The 16,602-nt window shown below is 37.9% G+C and overlaps 1 long non-coding RNA gene across 1 annotated transcript; it reads left to right on the forward strand.

Moving 5' to 3' along the window:
* The first annotated feature begins 1,358 nt into the window (after positions 1 to 1,358).
* Positions 1,359 to 16,355, forward strand: LOC146002059 (uncharacterized). The gene is made up of 2 exons (XR_014443669.1): positions 1,359 to 1,608; positions 16,011 to 16,355. It is a non-coding gene; the product is annotated as an uncharacterized LOC146002059 (long non-coding RNA).
* Positions 16,356 to 16,602: the final 247 nt, after the last annotated feature.

The raw sequence follows: 16,602 nt of genomic DNA on the forward strand, positions 1-16,602 counted from the left end.
GAACGAATTTAAATTTATCCTGAAAAAAAGGTTCCTGGACCGTATTTAAATTCATCCGGAAAAATGTTCCTGGACCGTATTTAAATTCATCCGAAAAAATGTTCCTGGACCGTATTTAAATTCATCTGGAAAAAGGTTCCTGGAACGAATTTAAATTCATCCTTAAAAAAAAGGTTCCTGGACCGTATTTAAATTCATCCGAAAAAAATGTTCCTGGACCGTATTTAAATTCATCCGGAAAAAATGTTCCTGGACCGTATTTAAATTCATCTGGAAAAAGGTTCCTGGAACGAATTTAAATTCATCCTGAAAAAAATGTTCCTGGACCGTATTTAAATTCATCCGGAAAAATGTTCCTGGACCGTATTTAAATTCACCCGAAAAAATGTTCCTGGACCGTATTTAAATTCATCCGGAGAAAGGTTCCTGGACCGTATTTAAATTCATCCGGAAAAAATGTTCCTGGACCGTATTTAAATTCATCTGGAAAAAGGTTCCTGGAACGAATTTAAATTCATCCTGAAAAAAAGGTTCCTGGACCGTATTTAAATTCATCCGGAAAAATGTTCCTGGACCGTATTTAAATTCATCCGAAAAAATGTTCCTGGACCGTATTTAAATTCATCCGGAGAAAGTTTCCTGGACCGTATTTAAATTCATCCGGAAAAAATGTTCCTGGACCGTATTTAAATTCATCTGGAAAAAGGTTCCTGGAACGAATTTAAATTCATCCTGAAAAAAAGGTTCCTGGACCGTATTTAAAATCATCCGGAAAAATGTTCCTGGACCGTATTTAAATTCATCCGAAAAAATGTTCCTGGACCGTATTTAAATTCATCCGGAGAAAGGTTCCTGGACCGTATTTAAATTCATCCGAAAAAATGTTCCTGGACCGTATTTAAATTCATCCGGAGAAAGGTTCCTGGAACGAATTTAAATTCATCCTGAAAAAAAGGTTCCTGGACCGAATTAAAATTCATCCTGAAAAATGTTCCTGGACCGTATATAAATTGATCCTGAAAGAAAGGTACCTGGACCGAATTTAAATGCTTTACTGATAAAAGGTTCGTTACGGCCCAGAACCCATTTACGATTGCTAATTTTCCCTCCTGGACAGGAATTAAATTTATTTAAAATTCCTGGACGTTTAACAACCCTGCATTTCGATTCTGCTCCCGCTTAAATTTAAGCCCCAAGTTCGATTCTGTCCCCCCCCCTTCCCCCAAGTTTGGTCCCAAGTTACGCCTATATCCTGTACCAGCCATTTCCATAACGTTACCTACCTTCGAAACCTTGTTGCTTACTATTTCAAAACCTGAGTTGGCAACATTGATAGCATCATGGAAGGAGGTCAAGCCAGTTTCTTCTTTTCTTCCGTTACGTTCCCGTGGCAGAAGCGCGAGAGTTTTCCCTGGAAAGCATGACGTCACCCTGCTGACTACACGAGCAAGTGGGTCTATCTGTTTCCGTCAATCTGGAGGTGCGTTGTGGTAGGTTTCCGGACAGAGATAAAAGGAAGGGCTTCCCCATCTTTTCCAAATCAGTTGTTGAAGCAGATCTTACCGTGTGCCAACGTCGCTCTGCCCATCTCGAAGAAATATGAATACTGTAAGTAAGATTCAAATTTTTCTGCTACCTTCAATACGTTCAATTGTAATGTCTCATAGCAGTGTTCAGAAGTAACAGTTTTTTTTTAGTAACGGTTACTACAACGAGTTACTTTTTGAAATTGGAAAACTCTAAGTTAATTTACCTTTTCATGGAATAAGTAACGAATCCATACTTACTTTTATAGTTACTTTTCTTGTTTCGACAATAGAGAACAAAATTATTGTTTGCAAGAGGTGGAATATATTTTTGATTATCATGTATGAAGTAACTGTCTAACGTTCCTAAACCCGAAGGTTTCTTGCAATTATCCATTTCTAGTGTTTTTAACAATACTTATTCTATAACTATGTTTCCAGAGAACACATCTTCTCTTGTCCGTTGTCGCCTTGTAATCAAGGGGTCCCGGGTTCGATACCATAGTGGTTCGGATCCTACTTTAGACTGTAGATCCAGTCCCAATCAGCTTTACTGTGCATAGAGTGGACTCAAAACACCAAATCAATCAATCAATCAATCGTCTCTTGTCTTCAAGTGAACAAATTGCTTTTTGCCGGTGTGGGTTTGTATCTACGTACAGACCTGTATTTTTACTACAAATCTAGAGCTCTAGCAAACTGGTTCATAAAGCCCCCAAGTGCACCAGATTGGTACAAAAATCACAGGTCTGTACGTAGGTACGAACCCACACTGGCAAGAAGCAATTTGTTGACCTTCTGGAACAAATGCATGATGAACAATAACCTTTCCGTCATGGAACACAACCTTGACTTCGCATCATATTTCGAACTGCATTTTCTTGCTTATTGGCAAATTTAACGACTGCCTAGGAGTGTCCACAGAGGGGATTATGGCGCAGGCTGGGGGGATTTTTCCCTTCAAATAATGAAAAATTAAACATTTATATATTTTTCCAAAATATGTGTAAAAATTTTACACCTTAAATGCACCATATTTAATCCATTAGATGAAGAAAAAAGTGTTTAAAGGCATTATCGAAGGGGTTGGGAGAAATATGTACAACTCTTACATTTAATTGACACGTGGGTTCTGGGGGGGATTCTGAATTAAACGTTGTGGCGGACAGTATATCCAACTCTAGGTCTTGGATTATGGCCGGTATTTTAGTTAGAGGGGAATTGAGCATTAAATTAATAGGGGTATCGAATTCTTGTGTATTACTATTGTTTTAGACTGTTGCGGAAATTCTGGTGTGGAAACTGAGAATTAATTTTTTGAAGTAGGCAATAACCACTCTTCAATATCAACAGTAAGTCGAAACTTGGCATGGAAATTTTTGTGGTAGGATTGAGTATTAAATTTAAGGTGTGAGATTTGAAGCTCTTGATAAAATGTTAAATCTTACATTGTCAAAGGATTTATTTATATAGTGGAGAGAAAGTTTGGACATTACGTTTTGGAGACTGTATTTAGCAATATGGTATCCACACGTTTTCGACCCCGAACGTGCCAAAGGAGAAGCTGGAAAAAACTAAATATCTCGGGATCCTAAGAAAGTATTGACAGACCATTAAATTAATATTCTTGAAAGCCTGGATGTATAATTTTTTTTTCTCGCTTAGCTCGCAATAATGTGTTGCGAGAATGCGTGTTTGGTACTTTACTGAGGTGAATGTGAAGTTTTATACTATAGCTGCATTACAAGACAAGCGATATTCTCGATATTCGTTGATAACATCACTTCTTAAAATATAGGTAGTGTTGTTGCTTAGTGTTGGATACTGCTTAATTTGAAGGAGGTGCATCATTTGTAACAAAAAGCTAAGGAAAATGTTACTTTCGGTAGACACGCTGTCGTAATTAAATACTTTGTAGGTATTATTGTGCTTAAGGGCGTGAATTATATGATTTGGGATGGACGCATGATATGAAATTGGGGGAGACCCATGACATGATTTTGGGGGAGGATGCGCCTCTGGCCTTGGTGGAGATGGGCAACACTGCGACTACCATTCTGCTCTTTGTTGTTTCGTAGGAGACCTATAACAAAAATACCACGTTTCATCCTCCACAACAATGGGATCCAAGAAATTGTTATTACCGTGAACAGTTTTCAGGATGAAACTTCATGTTCGATCGCTGCTCCATGGCGACTACGTGACGACATACATACTCACCTTTCACAATATTGCAGCATGAAGAAAATATGTCTTACACATCATCCTTGTTGCTTACGAAATGTTATGATTGCGCTTCAATCTGAAGGTTGCTTGGGATATGATGAACACATGTTCAGAAAATATGAGTACTCTTAGATGTCTATAGTCACTATTTTCAGAGAAAACCACATTTAATTATACTGTTCCAAGGACCGATTACAGAGGGTCGTCACCATTGGTGTCGCCAGTAAAGTTTGTTTGGAAAGATTTAAGAATGAGCAAGATATTTTCAGATGGACTATACTTCAGTGCTAAGCAGCGTTGCCAATGTGTGTGTAATTACACGAAATGTGTGTATTTTCGGTCGGGGTGTGCGGGACAGAATTTTTTAGGTCGGGACGGGATTTTTTTTTTAATTCCAACATTCGGGACGGGAAATGTTCGACATTTGTTCGCTTTGGAAATCTCGAATTCTACACGTCATTTTCACTTTAAATGATTGTTTTTGTATTTCTGGAATAAAAACAAACAATTTCCGATAACTTACAGACCCTTGCAATGCAGACGACGTCGAGAATTATCGACTTTTTAAAATTACCATTCGGTATTTCCCGACTGCTCGGGATCCCGAAAAGTCGGGATCGGGACGGGATTTTTTTTTTTTTTCCAGATTCCGGTTCCGACTTTTCGGGATCCCGCACACCCCTAATTTTCGGTGCTTGTGTGTAATTTTGTGTGTAATGGAAACTTGTGTGGATTTTGTGTGTATTCTGACAAAAATGCTTCAATGTCTCAAATTTTGTTGACCAAAACACGTTGCTTTTCGTATCCCCACAAGAAAAAGTCACATGGTGTAATGTCTTGCTGACTTGGAGAACACAAAAGGCCTTTTGCTGCATAGGCGCCAGCTTGTGAACGACTAAAGATGGCGTCTATTTGGGAGCTGCTAGTGGTATCTAGCGGCAGACTCTAGGCCACGATGGTTCAAGTAGTACACGTATTGGCGGTGCATGGTTGCACAGATACAAGGTTTTAAAATCAGGCCATTCTTTTTTTAAACACACTGTACATTCTGACTTACCAAGATTTAATTGCACTGGGTTGGAAAATTTGCAGTGAGAATTTCCACAAGCATAAAACTCCAGAATAATGCTTGAAGAAAGGTTCCAACAGCAGACATGATCTTATTGGATGTGCTCTTTCTACATTCTTTGATGGCGGGAAAAACAGGAACCCATTTTTTTTATTCTCTTACAATCTATTGTGGTGCACGAGTTCTTTCAACCATTAACCTAGCTGTTTGTGGTAAAGCAATGTAAAGCAGTCGTACTGAAACTGAATGCTAGAGTCAGATATTTGTCTCCAACTGACCGCGCGAGTTTAACTATACTGATCGCAAGCTTAACTGGCGGCTCACCTACTTTTTGATAGATAGCTCCATCTGTCCATCAATCGTTTTCGGGGGTGTGTGCCTGATTCTACAGTGGTTTTGTGTTTTGTGTACTAATTTTCCGTACTTTGTGTACTATCGTACAACATTTATACAGTACCGGCGCTGATCAACTCTCTCTCCCGTTTTACAGTACGTTTGGCAACATGTTGTGTATCCGACGCTCATTTGTTTCGTCCAGCCAGTAACTTTCGGTGCCTTGTGACTCGAAAATGCCCGATGTCAGTCGAAGAAAATTCAACTATCGCTGATTCGTTGTTTCCCAGCCGCCAGTTGGAATTGCAAGCGGTATAGCGAGCTTACCAACAATACAGTGCGTGAATAAGAGGGCTAGCGATAGGCGCCGAGTTCAGATGACGTTAGCACTACGTAATTGGAGACTTCGGGCGCTCTGGGGTGTAAGGGGTGATCTTCCACGTAGTACACCCAAATGTCAACCTCACTTCCACGTTAGTGCACCCTGGACTTAAGACTAACGAGGCTCTGGCGACTGGCCCCATGACCAGTATAATTTTGTTTGTATTGTCCTGTTCTTTTGTCCTTATGTGTGCTGAGTGCCTCTTTACAGCCTCAGCTTTTAACAGAAGTCAGAATATTTTAATTTTTTTTAGTTATGCAACGTTAGAGTTGTTATTTGTAGAGGTAAGGGGCTGGCCCCCGTATACTGTGACGGGAGCAAAATAGCCTAAGTGCTGACGCTCCCAAAATTTTAAATTCAAATTCTAGTCAAAACTTCGGGCGCTCTAATCCGCTCCGAAGCTGTAGATTAGGAACGGCCAGAGATGTTACAAATATATTAGCTCTCTAGGTCTGATTTCCTTACATATTAACAGAAAATAAAATCCTTACAAAAATATTTAGTCCTAAAAGGGATGAAATCACATAATTTAGAACTGCATAATTTGTATACATGTCTAGATATTATTAGAATAATTATATCAAGAAGAACTAGGTGGGCAGGCCATGTGGCACGAATGGGAGAAGAAAGAGGAGTTTACTTGATTCTTGTTGGGAAAACTAATGGTAAGAGACACGTAGGAAGGTTAAGACAAAGATGGAGGAATATCGTTGAGATGGACCTAAAGAAAATCGGTAAGGATGGAAAAGATTGGATCTTGCCCAGGATGCTTGTGTTGCTGCAGCCATAAACATTCGGGTTTAAGAAGGCTAGAGAGTTAGTTTAGTAGTATTAACAGATCGATACTTGTAGGGTGCTACAGGCTGACGGAGAGTTGTGCTTATTACGTCATACCCATCTATGGTCATGATTAATATCTTGGATGTGATGAGGAAACTTTTCACATCAAACGACACTCTTCGTCATAGAACACTACGATAGCTGGATTCATGCGGAACAACAAGGCTGTGACACCTGAACCCACAGCCAGCATAATCCTAGTGTGAGATCCATGTTGCGTGTTTCAATTGTTTGTTTGTTTGTTTGAAGTCCACTTTATCCATACATAGGCTAATCGGAACTGGACCTTACAATTTAATGCAGTGGCGGCTCTATGGAGTTAAATTAATACATTTACGAACAAGGAGATTCGAATCTCGCAAGCATTCGAGCTTACGGCCGCCTCAATCCATGCACCGCGTGCCCAGCTGTTCTCTCACTTGCTACGAGCTATCCGAGCCAACACAGTGTGGCCCATGCGCAGAGGGATGCGCGGAGGCATGAAAAAGTATCCACAGGAAACGGGGGGAAGGCCATAAGACAACCAGCCGTGCACATTTTCGGCTGGCACGACGCGACAGCTTTCGCATTGTGTTGACATAGTTGCAAACTTCTTAGAAAAGTGACTAATCCTGATCGATTTGTAATACTCGTTAGTAGTATAAAAGTGTTGTTTCCACGCTATCCCAAGTAGGTATCCCCTATTTTCGATGCATTTAACCTTAGTCGTGTCATATTATGACGATTTTTTGTCGATTTTATAGCGTTCGATGACGTTCCAGTACAATTTTCACCGCAACTCGGTTTTTCCTACCTCATCCTTTGTATGTATGCTACGATCTTACGTGATATAACTTAACCAATAATTTTTTACGACCTTTTACGGGCTAAGTTAACCTGCAAGTGTTGTTTTTTTTGGTTACGTATTTTTTCTTACGATCTTACGTGATATAACTTAATCTATAATATTTGTTTACGATCGTTCACGAGAGGTTGGAAACGGTATGAGCTTTGACCTACTTGTGTAGTAGGTGAAACGTCCTCTGGAAGCATCCTTTGACCTACTTTTGTTACTAGTATAAAAGTAGCACATCAAAGTAATCATAAATAAAAATTTCATCATAAGTAAGAACGGCCCTCAGAATAACCTTCTACGATGTACTTTTTTTTATTTTTCACGTTACGTTCGAACCTCGGGGGCCCATCGGAGTAATCTTCTACCATGTATTTTGTACGCGTACTCTACACATCGTCGAAATCTCCCCGTGTGTGTGTGTGTGTGTTTTCGCAATTTTAGCTTTTTCAACGCGGCGCGGGAGACTTGGAGAAAAAAAATCAAATATTTCGACAGGAAGGGGGAAGGGGGTCCGAGATACGGTCGCAATTGTTTTTTAATTTCGCGGAACTTTTGATAGGCGACGACAGAGTCATCTATGGGCAAAACTTGAATGTTGGAATTTTCTGTCAACTTTTTTCTCGCTTCGTCGACTTTTTTTTCACTAAAAAATATGTCATTTAGGAACCGCCATCTCTCCTTGTGGTAAAATTTGATAATGGCCAATTTGAAAATTGAGTCAAGATAACAATGGATATGGCGATTGAAAGATCGGAAAAAATGACGATAGGTTTCTCTAATCTAGGGAAGGGTTGGATTGAAATTTTGCATTTTTTAATAAAAATATAAACACATTAAATTCTTGACTTGATTGGAATTTTACTTCTTGTCCCCAAGAAATTCTATATAAATAACATACATGCAAATTCTATCGTTTTTTACTTGACTTTTGATTTGTGTGAAATCGTATTTTAAAAAATGGAATCGACCAGTTTCACTCGTAAAAATGATAAAACCGAATGCGTTACTTGTGGGAAGCTAATCTCAAGAAACATAGTGCAAGGTGTAGCGAAACAGGTTTATTTCTAAAATGGTGATACTTGATCTTAATTTTGAAACTTCTTGGCGTTAGAACTGTTCCGTGAACTTCTCATTTTTGATCTTTATAGCAAACGGGTATGAATTAGTGTACAAAAGATTTTTTTAAGTATAAGTCTGGTATAAGTGAATGTGGTGGCTGTCGACTTGTTAACCACTCGTCTATATACTTAAAAGAATACGATTATTCCAGTGGCGAAGTTGAAAGCAAAAGAGATTCGAGGATCTTCCAATCCTCATTTTCACGTTCAGCCAATTACAGAAATGTAAACACTTTACACTTTACATAAGGGCGTGACTCTTTCCAAAAGTCGCATTACAGAATTGTCCGTAGATGTAAAACCTTTCACAGTTCTCTGAATAAACGCACATATCAATGTTGCAATATTTTTGCTTATGTACATTCATCTCCACTTGAATTTGGAAACTGGTGCAAAACGAGTAATTATCACTTGGTTTCGGCCTGAAATTTTCTCTTTGCTAACTTCCTTAGCTGCTTTGAGAAATATTTTAGCATCGTTCTTAATTGTATTTACATCATTCCCCAGTAAGTCTGCATATGCTAACAGTTGAGTCGCATTGTTTAATTTTAGTACTTCGTTAGTTTCTTTTACCTTCATAACAGCATATTCTAAGGCAAAATTAAACAGCAATGGAGATAATGCATCTTCTTTATATAACCTATCATGAATTGTACATTTGTCAGACATATTAACAAGATCCTTAGGTATTCTAAATCGATTAATTTTACTCTTTTGACCGAATCATATGCTTTTTTTTTTTAAAAAAAAAATAGTGAATAGCTGATGGACATTTTGATTATATTCCCACTTTTCTCAAGTGTCTGTCTGATGTGAAAATAATTGATCTGTTACGTTTAAATCCACATTGATAAACACATATAATTTCATTAGCATATAGGGTTAGTCTTGTTAAAGGAATGTTAGATAATATTTTATATGTTGTTGAGAGTAGAGAAATTCCACGATAATTATTGCAGTTCATTTTATCACAGGAACAATTATGGATTCTTTCCACTGTTGTGGTATTTCTTCTTTATTCCATATTAAACAAATCAATTTATGAATTTGACATATTAACGAATTCCAATCATATTTAATTAACTCAGCTGGTATTAAAATCAATGATATGTGCTTTCTTATTCTTTAGTCTTTTAATAGCATCTTTAACTTCAATCGAATTAGGTTCTGTTGTGTGTACTTCATTTACTTCTACATGAACATTTAAGAGGTCGTTAAAGTAGTTCTTCCATCTATTTAAAATATCGCTCGGATCAGTCAAGAAATCACCGTTATTATATTTTTTCATGTTGCCACCCCTTTCTAAATTCATTTACACTCTGATATTGTTTTCTTTTTGTTTTTCGCTGTTTGTTTCAATTTTGTTAATCTTGCTCTTTTTTTACTTCTAAACGTGCGATTAACTTCTCGATTTATTGCTTAGATCAGAGTTATTTAACCACGTAAGTCTAGCCTGATTTCTTATTTGTATTAGATTATGACATTCGCTATCAAACCATGGCTTACTTTTTCTTGGTTTATACTTTCTTTAGCTGCTGATTCTATTGCATTACGTATGTGCTCCCAATTCTTATTTACGTCTGTTTCATCATCATTTAAATCCTGCAAAACATCAAATCTATTTTGACAGTTTAATTTGGTAATCTTTCTTAATTCTTTCATCAACAAATTTTCCTGTATTATTTTACATTTTGTTGCTTATGAGTCTTTCTCTTAATTTAGCAATTACTAAATAATAATTAGCACTTTATGTGAACGAACGTCAATTATACTAGTATGCCTTCTCTCATCAATGAGAATATGATCTATCTGATTATGAGTTTTACCATCTGGAGAAGACCAGAAGAAAATGGTACTTTCCACAATTAAATTATTTGAGGTTGCAAAAGTACCATTATCATTACTTAATTCATGAAGACTTTCTTTACCAATCGAGGGTTTAAATGTCTCATCTTTACCAATCTTCACCTAACAGAATTTTCATATCATTTTGATCAAAGATCTGTTCTAACTCTGAATTAGTATTATCATCTTTATCTTCCGTTGGTGCATGTATGTTTATTAAAATAATTTTACACCACCTACCCTGTAAAACTGCATACGATATACTATTCTACTGTTTTAAGAGCCGAGATAATTCTATTATTTATGAAGAAGCCTGTTCCAAAATTTGCATACATACAGAATAGTAAATTTACGTCACGGGGCACAGTTAGTTCGGTTGTCAGAATGAGACACGACGCCTCGTTCACATCACAATGGTAAAGGAAATGCAAAAAATTTGAACAAGAGAGCAGTGGTGTAAAACGTTATTTCAATCAGAACAAAAATCTATAGTCTATGCATTGATTCTGGACGCTAGTTAATTTAAGAGCACCTCTTCAAAAAAGCTCGGTGGAGATGAATGTACAGAAGCAAAAATATTGCAACATTGATATGTGCGTTTATTCAGAGAACTGTGAAAGGATTTACATCTATGGACAATTCTGTAATGCGACTTTTGGAAAGAGTCACGCCCTTATGTAAAGTGTAAAGTATTTACATTTCTGTCATTGGCTGAACTTGAAAATGAGGATTAGAAATCCATGCTCGAAACTCTTGCTTTCAACTTCGCCACTGGAATAATCGTATTTTTTTAAGTATATAGACGAGTGGTTAACAAGTCGACAGCCACCACATTCACTTATACCAGACTTATACTTAAAAAAATCTTCTGTACACTAATTCATACCCGCTTGCTATAAAGATGTCAAAAATAAGAGGTTAACGGAACAGTTCTAACGCCAAGAAGTTTCAAAATTAAGATCAAGTATCACCATTTGAGAAATGGACCTGTTTCGCTACACCTTGCACTATGTTTCTTGAGATTAGCTTCCCACAAGTAACGCATTCGGTTTTATCATTTTTTACGAGTGAAACTGGTCGATTAAATTTTTTAAAAAAATACGATTTCACACAAATCAAAAGTCAAGTAAAAAACGATTGAATTCGCATGTATGTTATTTATAGAGAATTTCCGATCATGTAAAAAATTCAATGTGGTCGAAAAACTAAGAAACACCCGAAACGCCTTCTAAAAGAAACTCTTTAAACTTGAAATAATTTGTCGAAAACAAGTTGAAGGACTATGGTCGTAAATACAATAGAATTTTCAGGTATGTTATTTATATAGAATTTGTTGGAGACAGCAAGTAAAATTCCAATCAAGTCCAAAATTTAATGTGTTTATATTTTTTTTTAAAAATGCATAATTTGAATCCAACCCTTCCCTAGATTGGAGAAACGTATTGTCATTTTATTTCCGAACTGTCAATCGCCACTTCCATTGTTATCTTGATTAAATTTTGAAATTGGCCATTACAAAAATTTACCAAAGGGAGAGATGGCGGTTCCTAAATGACATATTTTTTAGTGAAAAAAAAGTCGACGTAGCGAAAAGAAAAAAGTTGACAGAAAATCCCAACATTCAAGTTTTGCTGTCGTCGCCTATCAAAAATTCCGCGAAATTAAAAAAAAAATCGCGACCGTATGTCGGAAACCCCCCCCCCTTTCACTCCTGTGGAAATATATTTGATTTTTTTTTCCAAATGTGTGTCCCCCGCCAAGTTGAATAACCTAAAATTGCGTAAACACACACACACACACGGGGAGATTTCGACGATGTGTACGAAATATTTTTATTTTGGTCCACCAAAAATTTTATGATTGCTTAGAGGTTCGAACGGAACGTGAAAAATCAAAAAAGTATATCGTAGAAGATTACTCCGAGGGCCACTCGAGGACGTGAAAAATAAAAAAAAGTAGAAGAATTCTCTGAGGGCCCTTCTTACTTATGATGAAATTCTTGCTTATGATTAGTTTGAAACAATAAATATACACGACTATGATGAAATTCATACTTATGGTTGGTTTGAAACAATAAATTACCACTACTGCAAAAGTAGGTCAAAGGGTGCTTCCAGCTCCTACCGTTTCACCTGCTACACAAGTAGGTCAAAGCTCATCCCTTTTCCAACCTCTCGTGAACGATCGTAAAAAAATATTATAGGTTAAGTTATATCACGTACGATCGTAAGAAAAAAAATACGTAACCAAAAAACAACACTTGGCCCGTAAAAGGTCGTAAAAAATTATAGGTTAAGTTATATCACGTAAGATCGTGGCATACCTACAAAGGATGAGATGGGGAAAACCGAGTCGAGGTGAAAATTGTCCTTGAACATCGTCGAACGATATAAAATCCACAAAAAAATCGTCATAATATGATACGACTGAGGTTAAATGCATAGAAAATAGGGGATACCTACTTGGGATGGCGTGGAAACAACACTTTTATACTACTCTCGTTGGAGAAGTAATTCGCGAGAAATATATTTAAGAACGAACGTAATATCTTCCCAAATTTATATAACCATTTACTAGGTAGATAGATGCGTCTAAAGAGCCATCAAGACTTTTCGTTATCCATTTCATTCTTAATAAAAGATATATCCCTTGCTCTCACGCACACAGACACTCACGTGTTGCATGCGTGACTACTGGCGACGTCTCCGCGCCAGTGACCTTCGGAGTGTCGACTGAGCTTTAGATTAAGAATATGTAGAGAGTTGTTTTCGCATTATAATTCTTTATTTTGTAATACTTTTAGCACGGATACCCTGTATTTAATTTAATTGTGCAAATTATTTATCAGCATCTTGGAAAATTTATGTCCTCAGAAATGATTGACATCCCCCTCCTTAGGTCAGAGTGTTCGCTTGCACACCCCCTTGAATCTGCCCTTGACGCAAACTATAGCGATTGGTTCTTCATGTAAAGTTATTTTCATCGGCAGCATCTTTTAACGTCCAGGGTCACAGGCGTGGCGAGGCATGGGCTCACTGGGCCCAGATCTTCCGAAATTTTACCGTATTATCTATGAATATTTAAGACGTTTTCTAGATACTTTCTGACATATGCAGTGCGGTCATGGGATTTTCCGTGTGAAAGAAACCAACAATTAGATAAAACATCACAATGCGAGAAACCAACTAATATCATACAAAATCTTCCCGATGTCGAAGTGGTAACGTTCCCGCATTATAATCAAGGGGTCTCGAGTTCGACACCTAGTTGAGTCACATTGCACAGTGGTTCGAATCTCACTTCAAACTCTAGGTCCAGTCACGATTAGCCTATCTATGCATAAAGTGGACTTAAAACCTCAATTCAACCATTCATTTAATCCGATACAAATTCTTGTTCAGCGCAAGAAACAATTTTAGACCCAATTTCTACAGAATAAAACTCTTCCTATCTACACTTGGAGAGTTATTCCCCACCCTTTCTCCATCAACTTGGAGGGAATGTTCAATATGTTTTACCTATGTAAGAATCTTAAGTTTGTTTGACCAAACATTATAATTGAAATTAGGCTTAGTTAGTTATAGGTCTTGTCTACTCTTACGGCGGGCGCCCTGCATGCTGGTAAGGGAAGTGGGGAGCGGGGAATGCGCAGTAGACCAACCAGACAACAGTGGTGGCGCCGAGAGTTACAAAGTCGCTGGAGGAAGTACTACGCGCATCTCGTTCTACAGGATGCTGCGTTTCTTATCGCACTGGATTGCGAGCTTCCCCGCTCCCCACTTCCCTTGCCAGCATGTAGGCCGCCCGCCGTAAGACTGGACCAGAGCTATAGTTACATGAATACATAGTTTTATGAATACAGTAGTCATAATTGATGCATGTACTGACACCAGTATTGAAAAGAAAGAAGGTAAGGTAAAGTTCCTCGTACGTATAGCACCGTGACATGAAGGCACATTTAGGTTACGTAGAGGTAAGGCCCCACGTATTCTCGATCTCGGTCATTTTGGAGGTGATTTGATCTGCACCACGTTCTACCGCCTTTACCTCTCAGGGCTGCGGCCAGGTACCCATTAATTTGGGGCTGGATGAACCCCAGAACCGCTTCATGCGGGGACAAGGCCGGAAAAAATTCCAACCGTAGATCATCCACCCCGGGAATCGAACCCGGTTGCAGTCTGACGCCCTATCGACTAGACCACCGCGGGTGCTATGTTGAAAATAATTATTTCAGTATTCCTATCCTCTAAAAATATTCCGAGACATTAGTTTTCTCGAGGCAGAGTTTCACTCAAAATGAAATTCTGCCCATGTTGCATGCTTCCCCTATCTGCAGTCTTTCCGGGACCCCTTGATTACAAGGCGACGTCGTTACCACTACGCCTCTTTAATCCACACTTGCAGCAAGCTAATACAGTTGGTATCACACCAAATGCTCTTTTCGTCACCCTCAAACCTCGGTAGCCATTTCTTTGGCTCCACCCCGCCTTTTAGCGCCCCTGCTGCTCCGTAACATGTGTGTCTTAACATGACAAAATTTTTATTGCTCTGTATTCCATCTGTATAATATATGAGACAAATAAAATAAGGATGTCACCGGAAGTTGCCGAAGACATCCCCTCATGGTCTTCAGGGGTACGATAGCCTTTACTTGATTCCGCCTTGACTGTTACTAATGATTTTTGACAAATATGACAAGCAGGCTTATCGATAGAAATATCTACACATTTTTACACATAAATATAATCTTTCCGCTAGATGGCAAATCTAATGTCAATGCTAGTTATAGCATATAATAATGTTGTTATAAGATTACCATTTTTACATATATTACTGGGAATAGTATCCACAATCAGCTAAATTATTCAGTAAAATATCAGGCACTTATTATAATTTATTGTCGTCACGATTACCAAAAAGTGGCAGAAAAGCGATGCTAGATAACAAAACTACAGTTAATATTAATTATATCTTCTGACGCAACGGTATTACCTTATCCCACAGCACTACTGTATGACAGAATTTCCTTCCCGACTATTCTGTATCACGCCGAGAGCCTTCGCCAACGATACATAAACACAGCCATGATATCCGAAAACCCAGTATTCTGGAATACCATTCATCTTGATATCCGACATGATGCAGCACCTACACATATTTATACGCCATTACAACACCTGCTCACCATGTATTCATGTTATCTAGATGATCTAGACCCACAGAAACACGAATACGATATATATCATCCATCGCAGTTATCACGCAATATTTATCCCACCACTACAGCCTAAGCAGTACCAACAATACTCCGACTCCAAATATCGAAATCCATATTTACAATCTTCTCAACCATGCCCAAAAGTAAGATAACACATACGAATCACCAATCTTAATAAGAAAAAATATTCTGCAATATAAAAAAGCACTTAGACCATCCAAAATGATGAAAGACACATGACTTACAATGAAATCACTTACCGAAGTGAGGGCATAACCCTCTCAACGGATTAACACTAGCAAAAAAAAAAAAAAAAAAGAAAAAGAAAAAACGAAACGGTTGAAGGTCACGCATACGTGACATTGGTTCAGTGTTATGAGCTAATAATTTCTTATGAATTATTGATTGATTGATTTGCTGTTTTATGTCCACTTTGTGAACACTAAAAGGCTAATCGAGACTGGACCTTACGAATTGTATCATGCAATTTGTAGCTCTATTTGTTTTTGTTGGTTATGGTTGTAGCGTTCTTTAAAAAAAACAACTGCTGATGATACTTGTGATTTTGTGAAAACAGATTTTTAAATATTTACTAACAACGTTTTCTGCTTGTTTCAGGTTCTCTTGGTTCTTTTCATTGTTGCTGCTGCAGTCACCGTCTGCATGGGAAGACCACCGACTCTCATCCTGAAGAATGGCGTCCTTCTGGCTGACACATCCAACGAACCAATCCCCGTAGAGGATCTGGATGACGTCCCCGTTCTCGCACAAGATCCTCTGAAGATCGAACAACATCAAATTGCGTGGCATTTGAATGGAACGATGTATCGACCGAAGCAGGTCATTGTTGACAGGAAGGCGTAGTTACACGGCTCAGGGATATCTGTTATTAAAGTTGTTATTAAAAATTAATTAATAAACGAATGTTGTATTGCTCCAATGGAGGAAATAAAAAAAATAATATTGTGGAAATTTTTCTTCTGTTATTTCACCTACAACTAGTATATTTTTCAATCACATGTTCTCAGGTAACCCGAGAACTCTTCCTCTTAATGACACTGTTTCTAATTTACAGTAAATAATATACAGGGTGAGCGTAAAGAAATAGGCAGTTTTAAAGTTTTTCAGAAACAAGAGCTCTTATCATATCGAATCGCTTAAATCGCCCATTCTCATGTACGTACAGGGTGGATCATATTGGTAAGGCACA

The sequence above is a fragment of the Lepisma saccharinum genome, chromosome 18, assembly GCF_977018435.1.
Source record: "Lepisma saccharinum chromosome 18, izLepSacc3.1, whole genome shotgun sequence".
Taxonomy (NCBI): Eukaryota; Metazoa; Arthropoda; class Insecta; order Zygentoma; family Lepismatidae; genus Lepisma; species Lepisma saccharinum.